The sequence below is a fragment of the Terrapene carolina genome, unplaced genomic scaffold (assembly GCF_002925995.2).
Source record: "Terrapene carolina triunguis isolate 2854851 unplaced genomic scaffold, T_m_triunguis-2.0 Scaffold558, whole genome shotgun sequence".
In the NCBI taxonomy this organism is placed as follows: domain Eukaryota; kingdom Metazoa; phylum Chordata; order Testudines; family Emydidae; genus Terrapene; species Terrapene triunguis.
This window is the reverse complement of record NW_020664909.1, coordinates 14,766,934-14,780,756: the sequence shown is the minus strand read 5'-3', so window position 1 is coordinate 14,780,756 and position 13,823 is coordinate 14,766,934. Positions and strand designations below refer to the sequence as shown.

General features: G+C 46.2%; 1 protein-coding gene across 1 annotated transcript in view; it reads right to left on the bottom strand.

Annotated features, from left to right (window-relative positions):
- BCL9 (BCL9 transcription coactivator) overlaps positions 1-13,443 on the bottom strand; it is a 73,556-nt gene extending 60,113 nt beyond the window's left edge. Inside the window, exon 1 of the mRNA XM_024209452.2 lies at positions 13,293-13,443. The gene's annotated coding sequence lies outside the window, so the exon portion shown is untranslated. The remainder of the gene's footprint in view (positions 1-13,292) is intronic.
- Positions 13,444-13,823: the final 380 nt, after the last annotated feature.

The following is a 13,823-nucleotide window of genomic DNA, read 5'->3' as shown; positions in this document are numbered from 1 at the left end:
GCGACCACTGGGAGCTGAGGGGCTCCATGCCTGCAGACGCTCCAGGTAAACAAAACGTCCAGGCCCGCTAGAGGCTTACCCTAACGGGCCAGGAGCCAAAGTTTGCCAACCCCTGAAATATAGAGTTGGCTTATGAAAGAGTCATACAGTTTTTGCTATTTTTACCTAACTATCTTGGGGGGTCGGCTTATAAACGAACGGGCTAATGAACGAGTATATACGGTATACTGGATTGCATCTTCAGAATGCACATGCTTTCCTACATTGGAGGAACTATCCAATCAAACACTGAAATATAGGCATTTGCTTATATTAGGGCACCAAGAGGATGAGTGGGGGGAGGGGGAGAGGATTTCTATACATGGGAGTGTAACCAGAGGATACAAAATCTGAGTTAGGTGGTGGCAGAGGTGTGATTGGCTGGTGTCCAGCAGATCATGACACCAGATCTGCTGGGCCTCTTTTGACATCATCTTTAAAGTTCTAAGGGGAGGAATTCAGGAGTTTTAGATTGGGAGCGAATATCAGCTTGATAAGGGGAGGGTCCTTAGGCTGAAATCCGTGGGTACACTGAAACGGATGAGGAAAAGTCAGTAATAAATAACATATTTATGCAGCACTTATGTCCCAAAGTACTGCACAAGCTCTACAGACAGGAGTCACTATGGGAACTGGAGGACAAAAACCAGGCAAACAAGCCACAGGGAAAAGAGGGAAGAAAGGGAAAATGTTGGTGAAGCACACCAAGGCAAAACCCTTAATCTTACAGACAGCATCATGGGCTCTTTCGTTTTAGATTGTAATCACCCAGGGCAGGGATTGTCTCTTTTCTGCTTTTTTACCCTGCTCAGAACAATGGGATCCCAGTCCCAACTCTTCAGGGTATAAATATTTACTACCATTACTACTGTGCATGCACGGCAAACAGAGCCTTGTTCTTATGTTCTTCTCCAAAAGACCAACTCATAGTAAAGTGCACAGAATTCAGCTGTCTCCCTCAGAAGGATCAAGATTGGGCTGACCCTGCTGGGATACAATCCTGTAGTCCTAGGGAGCTTTCTAAGAGTCATGGTTCACAGTGTCAGCCCTCCAGCCAGGCTCATGGTGTCATTTTCAAATGTCCCATGACTTTGTCCTTTGAAAGGAACTGTTTTTCAAACTTAGCAATGCCCATACTCCTCACCCAGGGCAACCAATATGCTAAGGCCCAGACTGTGGCCATGCCTACAAGGATATGCAAATGAAAGGGAGATGGTGTATGGCAGTGGTTCTCAACCAGGGGTCTGAGGCCCCCTCGGGGGCCGTGACCAGGTTTCAGGGGGTCCGCCAAAATAAACCAGAAAGTAGAGCTGGCATTAGAGTCACTGGCCTACACCTGAACCCCACTGCCTAGGGCCAAAGCTGAAGCCTGAACCCTGTCGCATGGGGATGAAGCCAACTTAGCTTTGCGGAGCCCCCTGTGGCATTGGGCTTGGACAATTGCCCTGCTTGCTATCCCCTAATTCTGGCCCTAGCTTTTAATCTATTGGATATGCAGAAAAAAAACTGTTGTGGCACAGCTGGGCCATGGAGTTGTTATAGCATGTTGGGGGGGGGAGGGGGCGCCTCAGAAACAAAAAGGTTGAGAATCCCTAGTGCCTGGAACCCAATGAATGGTCAGGGGACCAAAACAATCCCAGTGCTTGCTCTCCCTGAGTACAAGTACCAGGAGAGTTCTAGTGCTGCCAGCTGCACTAAACACCCCAAACTGATGTGGTATGAGGTAAGGCCATTGGCCTTGTTCCCCTTCCATAATGGCCTGCAGACATGGTCTGGCACAGATTGTACCTCCAAAAATAAAGTGTAGGAGCCGCTATGGGTTGCATGCTGCCTCCAAGGCCTGACGCTGTTGACTTTGCATCCTTTCCCCCCCTCCCCAGCCCAACCCAGACTCTTGTTGTACAAAGCTAGAACAGAGTCCTAAGTTTGTGGTTTAAAACAAGGTCTTTTTTTTTAGTATTCTGAGTGCAGTAAAGGCCAGAACAATTAGTTTCTGGGTTTGATTTCTACTTATGCTCATGTGACTCATAAACAGCTGAATGGATTTTATGCAAGCTTTCCAGAAAAAAGCTCACCTATTGGGCTGAGACCAGACATACAACATTTCAGTCCCTAAAGATAAGCTTTGAGAAAATTAGGACCCACTGAAACGTAGGGGAGTGTGGATGAGAAGGGTTAGAAATGATGAGAGGTTAGCCATCTCCAGCTTTCACTCCCATGATGCTGAGAGACATGAATGAGGGAGGAATGATTGCCATTATTTTCACGAATTGATCATGGGGATGAGTAATTATACTAGGAACTGAATTCTGGGTGACAGCAGCCAAGGACGCTATTGCATGTACTGTGGGGCTGTTACACAATCCCCAAGACTAATTTATACAGAATACCCAGAAAGCAATAAGTGGTTTAATTAGCCTTTTAGAAACAGGTTAGTACTGAGGTGGAGGACACCTGGAAAACAAAAGGGTTATTTAGCCACATGCTGCTAAGGATGCCCATGTAGGAGGTCAGGGAAGTATGGTGAATTGGGTCCCTTGCCTGGAGTGAGTCCCAATCTCCCCTACCTCTCTGCTTTCAGGGGCCCTCACTGATCTCTGGCCTGTGCTCTCAACGTCACCCACCTTCTGGCTGGTGGTTCTCAGCCCAACCATCCAGCTGGGAAGCAAGACAGGAGAGCAGGCCAGGCAGAAGAACATGATGGCAAGGGTCTGGCAGTGACCCAGCATAGAGCTAGAGTGGGACTGAATGAGCAAGGGAAACATGTATGAAGAGGGAGAGAAATGGCTGTGAGAGATATGGAATGTGCTGGGGCACTCCATTGGGGATGAGGAGAGTAGGCTGAGAGGTTTGTTGCAGGGGCAGAGGAGGAGGGATCAGGAGCGGTTTGGATGGGAGAATGAAGGTTGAGAAGCTAAAAGAGCCCCCTATGACTAAATACTCTCTGGCAGGGATGATGTAGAGATATCCAGAGATGGGATGAGATCCCAAGAGAGGCAGAGAAATCACACCAGCCCTTCCTTCAAAGTGGCTGTTGAGTTTTAACAACCCCACCCCCCCAGCACACTCTGGTGTCGTCCCCCCACTTGACTGATCCCCTTTTGGCTGACTGATGGAGCAGTGTGGGTGAACTGTGGAGGGAGCAGCATCTACTCTGCCTTGCCAGGGAAGAGCGCCTCAATACTTAAGCAATCTGAGGAAGGCGGAACAGTTAAAGGGGAGGGGGAGGGGACTAGGCTATCCAAGAAATACAATCCCTCACCAGCTGTTTCTGGCCAATCTTCCTTCAACAGAATCCCTGTCACTCCAAGGAGGTGAAGGAGCCGGTTTTATCCACTCAGGCTTTCTTGGAGGAAAATGGAGATATAGGATGTTCCCTAAGTTGTATCAAGGGGCTTTCTAAAGCAAGTGCAAGAACAATTATGCCTAAAGTAGCTCTGCTGCTGTGGTTGTCTAGATTGAGAGGGCAGGTCTCTTCCCCCGTTGGTGGTGGATCTCTTAGGCACAGAGCGTAGTTCTCCTGCCCTGCTGCATGTGGTTCTTGCTGGCAGAATGTAACTCTCCAATGGCCATGGAGGAGAGGACACTTCCATAATCCATTGGTGCTGTTTCTCTGCCTTCTGGGTGTGTATTTCACTAGGAAAGAGAGACGTTACCTGACTGTGGGTCTCCCTGGGAGAGAGCGCTGCTTCATGTCCCCACTGGCTTTCTTTCAAACTGCTTCTCTTTTACTATATTTTCTTTGTGATGCTGAGGCATCTATCTCTAAATGGTTAACTAGGTACCACAGGAGTTTATCATACTGCATCCAGCTAGGCTAATGATCTGTGTTTTTAGCATGGAGTGGACCGGAAGCTGTGGGACTAGGAAAGGGTGGTGATTTCATGATATTAAAAGAGGGAAAGCTCTGCGGCTGTGTTCCAGGAGAAGCAGGCAGGGTGAACTCAGGAGGCAAGACTTAGGACTGAATCAGGCACTCTAAAGGAAATTAGGTGCTCAGATACTCTGGTAGGGTGTGCAGTAAAATAACCTATATAGAATAGAACAGAAAAGGATCTCAGGGAGCGCAATCAAAAACAGCAGCCTCATATGCAGAGGGGTATCACCCTGTTTTGTCAGAGGGAAAGCTCCACCCTCAGGTGCTAGAGGCCTGGATTGTAGCCTCAGCTGGGGTTTGTCCATCCGATTCTATGTTTATGGATAAAGTCTTTGTTTCTTCACTAATACCCACGCATGCTAAGGCTCAAGAGTAAAGCACTGGACAGAACTATGGTTTGTTTGGTTTCTGGGCCACAGGCTGCTTGCTAACGATCCTGGACTTTTAAATTCAGTCCTGGGTATTCTCCATCCTGAGAAGATAACCAAGTATACTAAAAAATGCAAAAACTATGCAGGTAGACTCCTGAAACTGGAGGGTGCTTCCGTACAGAGCTGGCAGCAGGTTGAGTGCTGCCCCAATGCAGTTGTTCTATGCGTAGCAGAACACTGGTGGCAGAACAGGCTGAGGTAGGGAAAGGATAAGCTTCCTACCTGCTTTGTACAGTCGTGGGAGCATTGTCCTTTCCTCAAACAGCTACCAGCCAGTCCTGCAGAAGCAGCTGTCATCTCCCAGGTTGCGGGGAGGAGGAGACATACAGAGAGAGGGAAAACAAAAGGGGGCCAAAGTGGAGAAACACAGCTGGAGGCATTTTGGAGGGGATGGGGACAAACAAAAGAGAGGAGACAGGAGAAGAGAGTGCTACAGAATAAAGGGGGCATGCAGAGAGAGAGAGAGAGAGAGAGAGAGAGAGAGGAAAATGACATAGAAGGAGGGGAAGTGCAAATAAAACTGAGGAGACCTAAAGGGGCAGAGATTAAGGTAAGGGCCCAGAAGGAGAAGCACTTCACCTCATGGAAAAAAAGAGAAGGGGGAGGTAATAATAATTACCACAATTAACACTTAGCACTTTATATTCATAGATCTCAAAGTGCATCACAAAAGGTGGGTAAAGCACTATCCCCACTTTAAAGATGGAACTGAGACACAGACTTGAGTGGCACAGTGAGTCAGTGACAAAGCTGGAAAGAGACCCCTGCTCTTCTAACCCCTAGTCTGGTGCCCTCTCCTTAAGGTGCTGGGGAAGGAACAGACCTGACATTCTCCCTCCAAACACATCTGAGAGGGCCACTCCCCCGCAATACTGGAAGGAAAAAAGCCTGTTAGGAGGGAAAGTGATTGTGGGGATGGAGAATCATAGGTCCTCTTAGGGGCCTCCATAGGTTTGGATAGGGACCTACACTTTCTGATATATAACCAAACCCAATTTTAGGAGACTCTGAACTACGGATATTCATATTAAATTAATCTAAAAAACAGCAAAATAAACAACATCTGGCTGCTAGGGATGCTTGCTTAGAGAATTCTCTGCAGAGGCAGGGGGAGTGTTGACAATGCTGGTACCGCTACTGGCCCACTCCACCTGCTTGAAGGCTGGTTGCAGGGAAAACAGGGAAAGACTTGGTGTCTACAGAAACTTGTGCTATTAGAATCTTTAAGTAAATCTATCTACTAAGACTTGATTGGAAAAAAAACGTTATATATTTACAGTTTAATTTGTACTGTATATATTTCAACTTGCACTACTGAAAACATGTTTTTTGTGCCTATAAATAAATATCAAACCCCTAAGCCATACACACTTGAGCCACATATCCACTGTAAGGCCACAAATAAACCAACCACCTATTGCCTGTTTGCACAAACACCTACACGAGGCTCCCCAATTACTCGCCCACAGGAATTATACCAAATCCTGTGTACTCCTAACCTCAGACAACACTACTTTAAGACTCGCTTGCACAGGAACTGCCTAGCACCCCCTCCCAGATCAGTGAGCGAGGTCTAGCTGCTATAAACCTATGTTAATGGCAGGTTGAGTACATTGTTTGTTTATTGCTGAGGAGGAATGTTTGTCACAGCTGTCAGGATTATACAAATATTTCTATGACTTCAGATAGCTTGGTATTTTTACATGCAGCTGACAGAGTGCGTAAATGTGCAGGTGAAAAATGAAAGAAACTTTAGTAAGAAACTAAAGAGAATATTCCACAGGACTGTTGAGGAGGCTAGGAGAGGTCAGGGTCAGAGACAACACTTCTAAAACATACTTTGCACTTCTATAGCACTCTATGGGCCTCAAAAGAGTTTGCAGTAAATTAAGTTTTGCCCCTATGAGGTAGCTAGGTAAACAGAGGCACAGAAAGGTTAACGGGCTTGCCCATAATTATACAGTAAGTCAGTGGCATGGATGAGAAGAAAATCCAGTCTTAGCTTCCAGTATCCTGCTCTAGCCACTAGACTGAAATCCAAGTCAAAGAATCAGAGCAGAGGGAACTTGTGGTGTTGATCAGAGCAGAGGGAACTTGTGGTGTTGACTTTCAAGCATGAGACTGTGAGAACAGTATAGAGCAAAAAGGAAAAGTGGTGAAATTAAAGCATCCATTATAACTTAAAGACAACATTTGTGGAAACAAGTGACAGAAGGCTGAGACCTGCTGCCTAGATACTCGGGTGCTGGGTGCATTAAATATACATTGATAGATTAGATTACAAGGAAAGGCATGTAAGGTGGAAATGGTAGCAGCCAGATACCCAAGAAGTCAAGAGGTATCCAAAAACATTTTTAAAATTCAATGTAAGAGGAACTTAATAGATGAGGGGCCCCGCATGGTATATACAGCTTTTTACTTCTAGGTTGTTAGTTCAAAGCCAGCCCAGGTAGTTAAAGACAAAAACTGCTCCTCTCTCGGGGCTGTTGAGAGGCATATGTGAAACGAGTTTAGTGGTCTCTACTCAGCTGAGAGAGATTCCGATCACCTAGTACTGACTGGCCCTTTGCTAGCAATGTCACCATAGAAGCCAAAGAATGAATACTCAGGAAAACTGAACTACTCTCTCACCCCCAGAGGTAGTCCCACCAAACAAGGTTGAAACCCATTGGCAGGGCAGTGTGAAGGAAACTTGCTCTGTGGCAGTATATGCTTTATATTGTTTGGAGATAAATAAATTACTTCAGGCCTCACAGTTGTCAATCCATCATCAGTGATCAGCACTGTGTCCAAACACAAACATATCTTTTATAGTTAAGCATCTCCAAAAGGTGCAGTTGGTTCTAGAAGTCAGGGCCCGGCTCCTCCAGCCATTGAACTCAATGGCTAAAGAAAGTGCTATTGACTTCAGGTCAGGCTTGACAAAGCCCTGGCTGGGATGATTTAGTTGGGAATTGGTCCTGCTTTGAGCAGAGGGTTGGACTAGATGACCTCCTGAGATCCCTTCCAACCCTGATATGCTATGGTTCTATGATTCAGTGGGAATTGCCCCCGCATCTGTTTTCATAGTTTCTCCATGATTTGTAAAATTCTCACCATAACTCCCCTGTAACTTTTCTCTACATTTACCATGAGAAACATAAAGACCTAATCATCACTAATTACTTAGTTAACCCTTTCTTCCTGGAGTGAAAATATGAATGACAACACTGCAAAATGTCCAAACAAGCATTCCACTGAAAAATGCAGGTGAGTGCATCTAAACTGAGAGATGCTCACATTTTTAGTTCATTTTTGCACATGGAAAGCCAGATTATCAATATTTTACATGGACAGTTGTATGCCTGTGCGTGCAGTTACAACATTTACGCATTCAATTATGGCAACTGCACAGGCAAATGGGCAATGACATGCCTAATGACCATTTGCAAATACAATTACAACTAATCATATACATTAGGCACAAAACTGCATATGCAGAATACTAAAAATCTGGCCCATATTCCTCTGTTGCAGAAAGATGTGTATTCATTAACTACCTGCCCACAGTGCAAATGGCACTGCATCAGATCTTCTTGCATGTATGCTTGCAAATTGATTTTCACATTCATTTGAACCATACAGTGATCTTAAATGTATATAGTACACCGCAGCCAGAAGTATCCCCAAAATGCTTTACAAATTATACACAAAGAAAATGCTTCTCCCCACAAGGAATTGTGGCCACCTCTAGGGTGGAATACAGCAACTGTTTAGGGCTGCAGAGAAACACTATATGACAGTTTAGCACAGTAAGCGATGAATACTTTATTCAATAAACTATAGGGGAAATTTATCTAGATGGAATGCAATTTCCTGAGTTTGAATCTGGCCAAGAGCCCAGAGCTAAGACCCCCCTTTTAAAAAATTGCCATGGAATCTTTAATGGTCGTAAGTGGTCAGGATTTAGATTTTACATCTCATCTGAAAGACACTGAGACAAAATCATCCTGGGGATAAGCAGACGTGAGATCCATTGACTTCTGTGGGAGCTGTGGCTGCTTATTCCAAGGACGAAATTGGTCCCTCACGTCCTGAAGCACTGTGTCCCCTCACACCATACTGAGAAATTGGTTTAGCACTGCCTCAGAGGGAAGCATACCAAATCACAAATAAACACCACTCTCCCCACACCCCGTCATTCCAAGTTTATAACCCAGATATTGACCAGACCTTGGTTAATTTGGGAGATCACAGTCTGTGGTGATATTGCTTCAGGCACTCGTACTTTGTTAATCAATTTCTTGCTGTGCATGGGAATGTGGACAGTAGTTGTTATATCAAGTGTACAATAGGTTTATAATATTCTCGCTTGGGTATATATACAATGCATATCACTGAAAAGTTGTTTTGTTCTTGCTGAAAGAATAGAACATCTGGAGTACTCAAGATAACACTGAATGCATGCATAGTTTATATTAGAATTTATAACAGGTGAGTCTCACCTGTTATGTGTGTAAAAATGCATGCTTTGCATATTTGTATAATGTATTATGATTTTGTAATACTGTACACCCCAAAAAAAGAACTTAGCACTTTACAAACTTTTATCCTAGCAACCTAAAATGCACCACTTTAGGAGGTAGGTAAGTATTAGCCCCATTTTACAGATTGGGACTGAGACACGCAGAGGTTAATGCTAGATTTACCACTGATTTGCCTTAGGCTACACATCAAATCAGTGTCAAGATCTCAAACGTTCTTAGCTTTCAGTCCCCTTGCTCAGTCCACTAGAACATACTGTCTCTCAAGCGGGCCTAGTGAAGCAGAAAGTAAGAACACTGTTAGTTGAGTTGCTTAAGTCGCTATGTAGCAAAAATGTTTGTGTCTCTAGAGTGCAGGAATGGTGCTTATGATAATCAGTATGTCTCCAGAGCACAAGAATAATGTGTGTGTGTGTGTCCGTCCAGCACATAAAAAAATGTTTGTGATTTATGCCTTCTTGGTATGTAGAGAGCATTTGGGGTGTGCAAATCTTCAGTGTGTAGGAATAATGTTTGTGACTTGAGTGTCTCTGCTATATAGAAATAATGTTGGTGGAGCAGGCTAGGCAAAACCCTGGTTTGGCAGCCTTAGACAACCAAAAATCTAGTCTGAAGAAATAAAATATAGTTGTTTACTGCCCACGGATCCTAAACTGCACATGAAAATCCTGCATGCGCCAACTGACTAGGGCAACTCACATAAGGTTCAAAATTAAAACCAAATTGCTACTTTAGTCTCCTTTTAAACATCACCAAACAGCAGAAAAAAATGACCGATTTGCCCCCATGTCCTCCTGACACATTGCCATTGTTTGCCTCTGTCTCCATCCAGCTAGTTGCATCCTGTGTTGTACTTTAGGAGGGGCACACATGGTTTGTTCTGCATGTGCTCTCCCTGCAAGGCAGGATAGGGTGCAACTGATGTCCACAAGGAAACAGAGGCAGGAGGCCACTGCTTGTAATTGGCCTCAGGTCATACTTACTGATCAGTGCATCTACGATTTTAGAGTGCAGATCTGATCAGATCAGCAGTTTGTCCTGGAAGGAGGAAAGTGACATAAAATATGCACAAGCCTTCCTTCTGTGCTGACAGCAGATTGAGTCGTCAGATGATAAGAGGAAGCAGCATCTTGCTCTCCTCGCCCCTAGCATGGACTGCTCTGACACCCATAATGCAGTGCTAGTTTTGACCTTGTCATCTCCCATTCACTGTTCACTATGTGCAGATTCTGAACATTTGGTCAGTGGGTTCACCACCCCAGTTTTCATGCCCATTCAGTCCTTAGCCTTTCTGCTAAGACTGCCACCAAGGGGCCAATTAGTGCTCACTATTGTTGGGTTTTGTTTGGTGACCTGACCTTTATCCACTAGGAACTAAACTGAAGCCACACAGGACATGGACAAGCCATCAGGTGGTAACTTTCACTCACTGCCAGCCTGGGCTGAATTTAAACAGGTGCAACGCTGACTGTGTGTATTCCTTGTGTGTGAAAAGTGTGATATGCACATATCCCATGAGCAGAAACTGCCTTTCCTCCTATTTTACATCTTAATAAGGAGAACAAGTTGTGGTATGTTTGACTCCTGGAAAGGGGGAGGTGTGGTGTAAAAGTTTTGTAGTACAGGATTTGTGTGTGTGATGTTTGTTTCACAAATGTGCAAGACAGCAGCTGTGGTGAGAGTCTTCTTAGGTGCACAGGACCACTGTGACGTACATAGCCACTATAGTACAGAACACATGGATCGGATTCTCAACTGCCCTTCATCTCGCGTAGACATTTACACCCGCGCAAAGTGGGTGTAAACAGCTATCGTTCTGATGTTACAGCATTTTGCATCCACTGTGCACTGGCGTAAACTACCACATAAGTTGCAGGGCAATAGAGAATCAGGCCATACCTGTGTATAAATCATGTGCATTGTCCCTTCTGCAAGAATAACATGCTGTGTAGATACATGAACCATTTGTGGTTACGCATGTGGTGTCACTGTGAACATATGTGTGCAGAGGAGCAGTGTTTAGGGGCATGCACATGAAACAAGATGTATTTAATACACATATTTATTTGGGGATGTGGAGTACAGGATGATCGTTTTTTTGTTATCAGATTCCAGCATAGAAATAGAAATTCAGCAACAAATCACTAACATAAGAGGCAGATCTTGAGGATCTCCGTTTATCCAGATACTTGATTTGGCCCCTGCTAAAAACCTCACGGATGCCTTCAGCTCCACCTGCCTTAACATAGTGACTCCTTTCTCTATGGCCCGCCTAAATCCCACCATACGCAGAACGTTGCTCTCTCCCTTTCCTATCTGCAATGAAGTACAGCTACATCACACTTGCCCTCAGACAACTCCAGTGGCTCCCTATTCATGTCAGGATCTACTTCAAAATTCCCCCTTTTTTTAAAAACCCTTCATGGAGTTGGTCCAGCCTGTCTCTTGGATCTCCTCTCTCCCTGCTTCCTCTGTCCATCGAGTACTGGGCTCTTCTCCATCTCTTCATCCAATCTCAATGCCGTAAGTGCCAGAGCCTTCTCCTCTGCAGGTCCTGCCACCTGGAATAGGCTTCCTTGATCCCTCTGCCTCATTGTCTGTCAGTCTCATCTAAAATCTGACTTAAAATTTTATTTTTTTTCCTCCTCTGACTAAACGTCTCAAATTCTCCCTCTGCTATTATTTATCTCCATAACTGTGTTCTTTAATGCTGTAGAGTGTATGTGAGACAGCTAATGCAGCACGTTATATCAAATACCGGTTTTAGTTTGGTGGGGGCTTTTTGTTTTGTTTTTTACAAGGAGGAGTGAGGCAGAGGGAAACTGAATGGAATTTCTCCTTCACATTTTTTTGCAGCACCATACAGAGCCTCCATCTTCCTTGCTAGACTGAGGAGGGTCTCAGGCCAATTTCATCTCCCTCCCACATCTCCCATTCTGCTCAGATTCTTTAACACATGATGTTTTCCTCCAGGCCTTGATTGGGAAAGCATGAATCCCCTCTCTCTCTCTCTCTGTTCCAGCTCCTATATGTCCTAGCTTGTGTCAGGACCTTAGGCTGATCAACATTTATGCAGCTCACGCTCTTGTAAATTACTTTTCAACAAATAGCAAGAATCAGGAAAACCCTAGAATTACGGTAGGTGATAAAGTTAAAAGACATCAGGAGGATCCACCTAGAGCCAAAGTTTTGCTTCAGTAAAATAATAATCAGAATTTATCTCAAAAGAAAGAAAATTCACAAAATCAAGAACAATTTCTGATTTTAATTTTGTAAGGATTGGGAATCAGGATTCAGGCATCACCCCCTCTCCCTTTTTGCTCTTTCACAGCATCACCTCAGCAGCAGTAGGTTATAGCCACAAAACCACTAGTGAGTAAACAGACCTCATACACAGACATATTTACTCACTGATCAACAGCAATTGTAAATAAATCTCATTTAATCTCCAAAATCCACAATAAAAATCTTCCAGCCCTATGGCAGTTTACAGATCTGCCTTGCTTTAGTTAGGTCCAAAAAACACAAGGTCTGGGATACACAGTGACAAAAGACCCAGGGTTTTCCTCTCCCTGGCATCTCACTATTTTTCTTTAACAGATGTACAAGGGGGGAGGCGGAAGAAAACCTCCAATCCCTCCTCCCACCTCATTCTCAGTATTAATCGGCCAATAAATCTTCCAAAAAGACACAAGGACAGAAGCCAACAGGTGGGAAAAGCTTTTTGTTCCTTTAGACACGCTGAGACACTGGATCTGCGCTCTCTAGTCTGGTTCTGCCAGGGTCTCTTTAATAATAAATAATATATTTTACTTTGTCCTTCTCTAGTACCTTCCACCTGAGGCTCGCAGGGCAGGCAACAAACATTATGGATTTTCGCCCCTTTGAGGTAGGTCACTATCACCACGTCCTGCTTGCAGATTGGGGGGGGAAACTGAGGCACAGAGGGCGAGAGATCAAACTCTCCACCCCCGGCAGTGGAAAAGTTTCTGGCTTCCCCCAGCTCTCCCACCGCCTGCCATGCCCCCGTAGCCCAGGGGCTGCGAGCGCCCCAGCTCTGGTGCATCGCCCCCCCAGCCCCCGGGACGCGGCAGGGTGCGATGCAATCGCGGCGGCTCCGCAGCCGAGCCCGGAGAGGCAGGAGGCCTCCAGCAGCCCGCTGTGCCCCGCTTCCCCCCCGCCAGCCTCCCCCTTGCCCCAGCGGGGGGGGGGCGCCGCGCGCCTTTCGGCGGGGTCCGCTCGGGGGTCTCTAGCCAGCCCCGCTGCGGGGCTTCTCCGGCGGCGGGGAGCGGGGAGCGCGGGGCCGGCCCCGCCGCCGCCACTGGAGCGGGCTCCGGCAGCTGCGGAACGAGCCCCCGAGCATGGAGCGCTCAGGCGGCTCCGCCGCGGCCGGGAGCGGGGTCTGCGGCTGCCGGCTCTTACCTTGCTAGGAGCGGGATTCCTGGGGAGTCATTCCGCCGAGCGAGGGGGGGCCGCGGCTGCCAACAAAACGAGACCCTGCGCCTGCAATCCCCGGCCTCCTGCTACCAAGACACTAGGACAACATCAAAGCAACTTAGGGGGAACACTTTAGGGGCCTATTGTCTGCTCTGGCCTGATCTGTTTTCCTTCTGCCTCCCCCTCTCGCTGCCGCGGCACTTGGTACAGCCCAGGCATTCATGCCAAGTAGCTTTCACACATGGAAGCTTGTCTCAAGCAATTGCTGACAAGCCACAAACAAGACATTCCCCCTCCCTCCGCCTTCCCCCCGCCTCCTTTCTTCAGCATGCAAACTAAAACTCCAGTGACAGGCCTAGCTGCACACACACACACCAGGCAGGCAGCTCGGCTCAGCTCGCCGCTGTACTGGGGGAGCTCAGAGACAGGAAAGAGCCCAGGCTGAGTTGGGGGCAGGGAGAAAGCTGTCTGCTGTGTCCCAGTAAAATGGCAGAGGGAGAAGCTGTGCAGACAGCA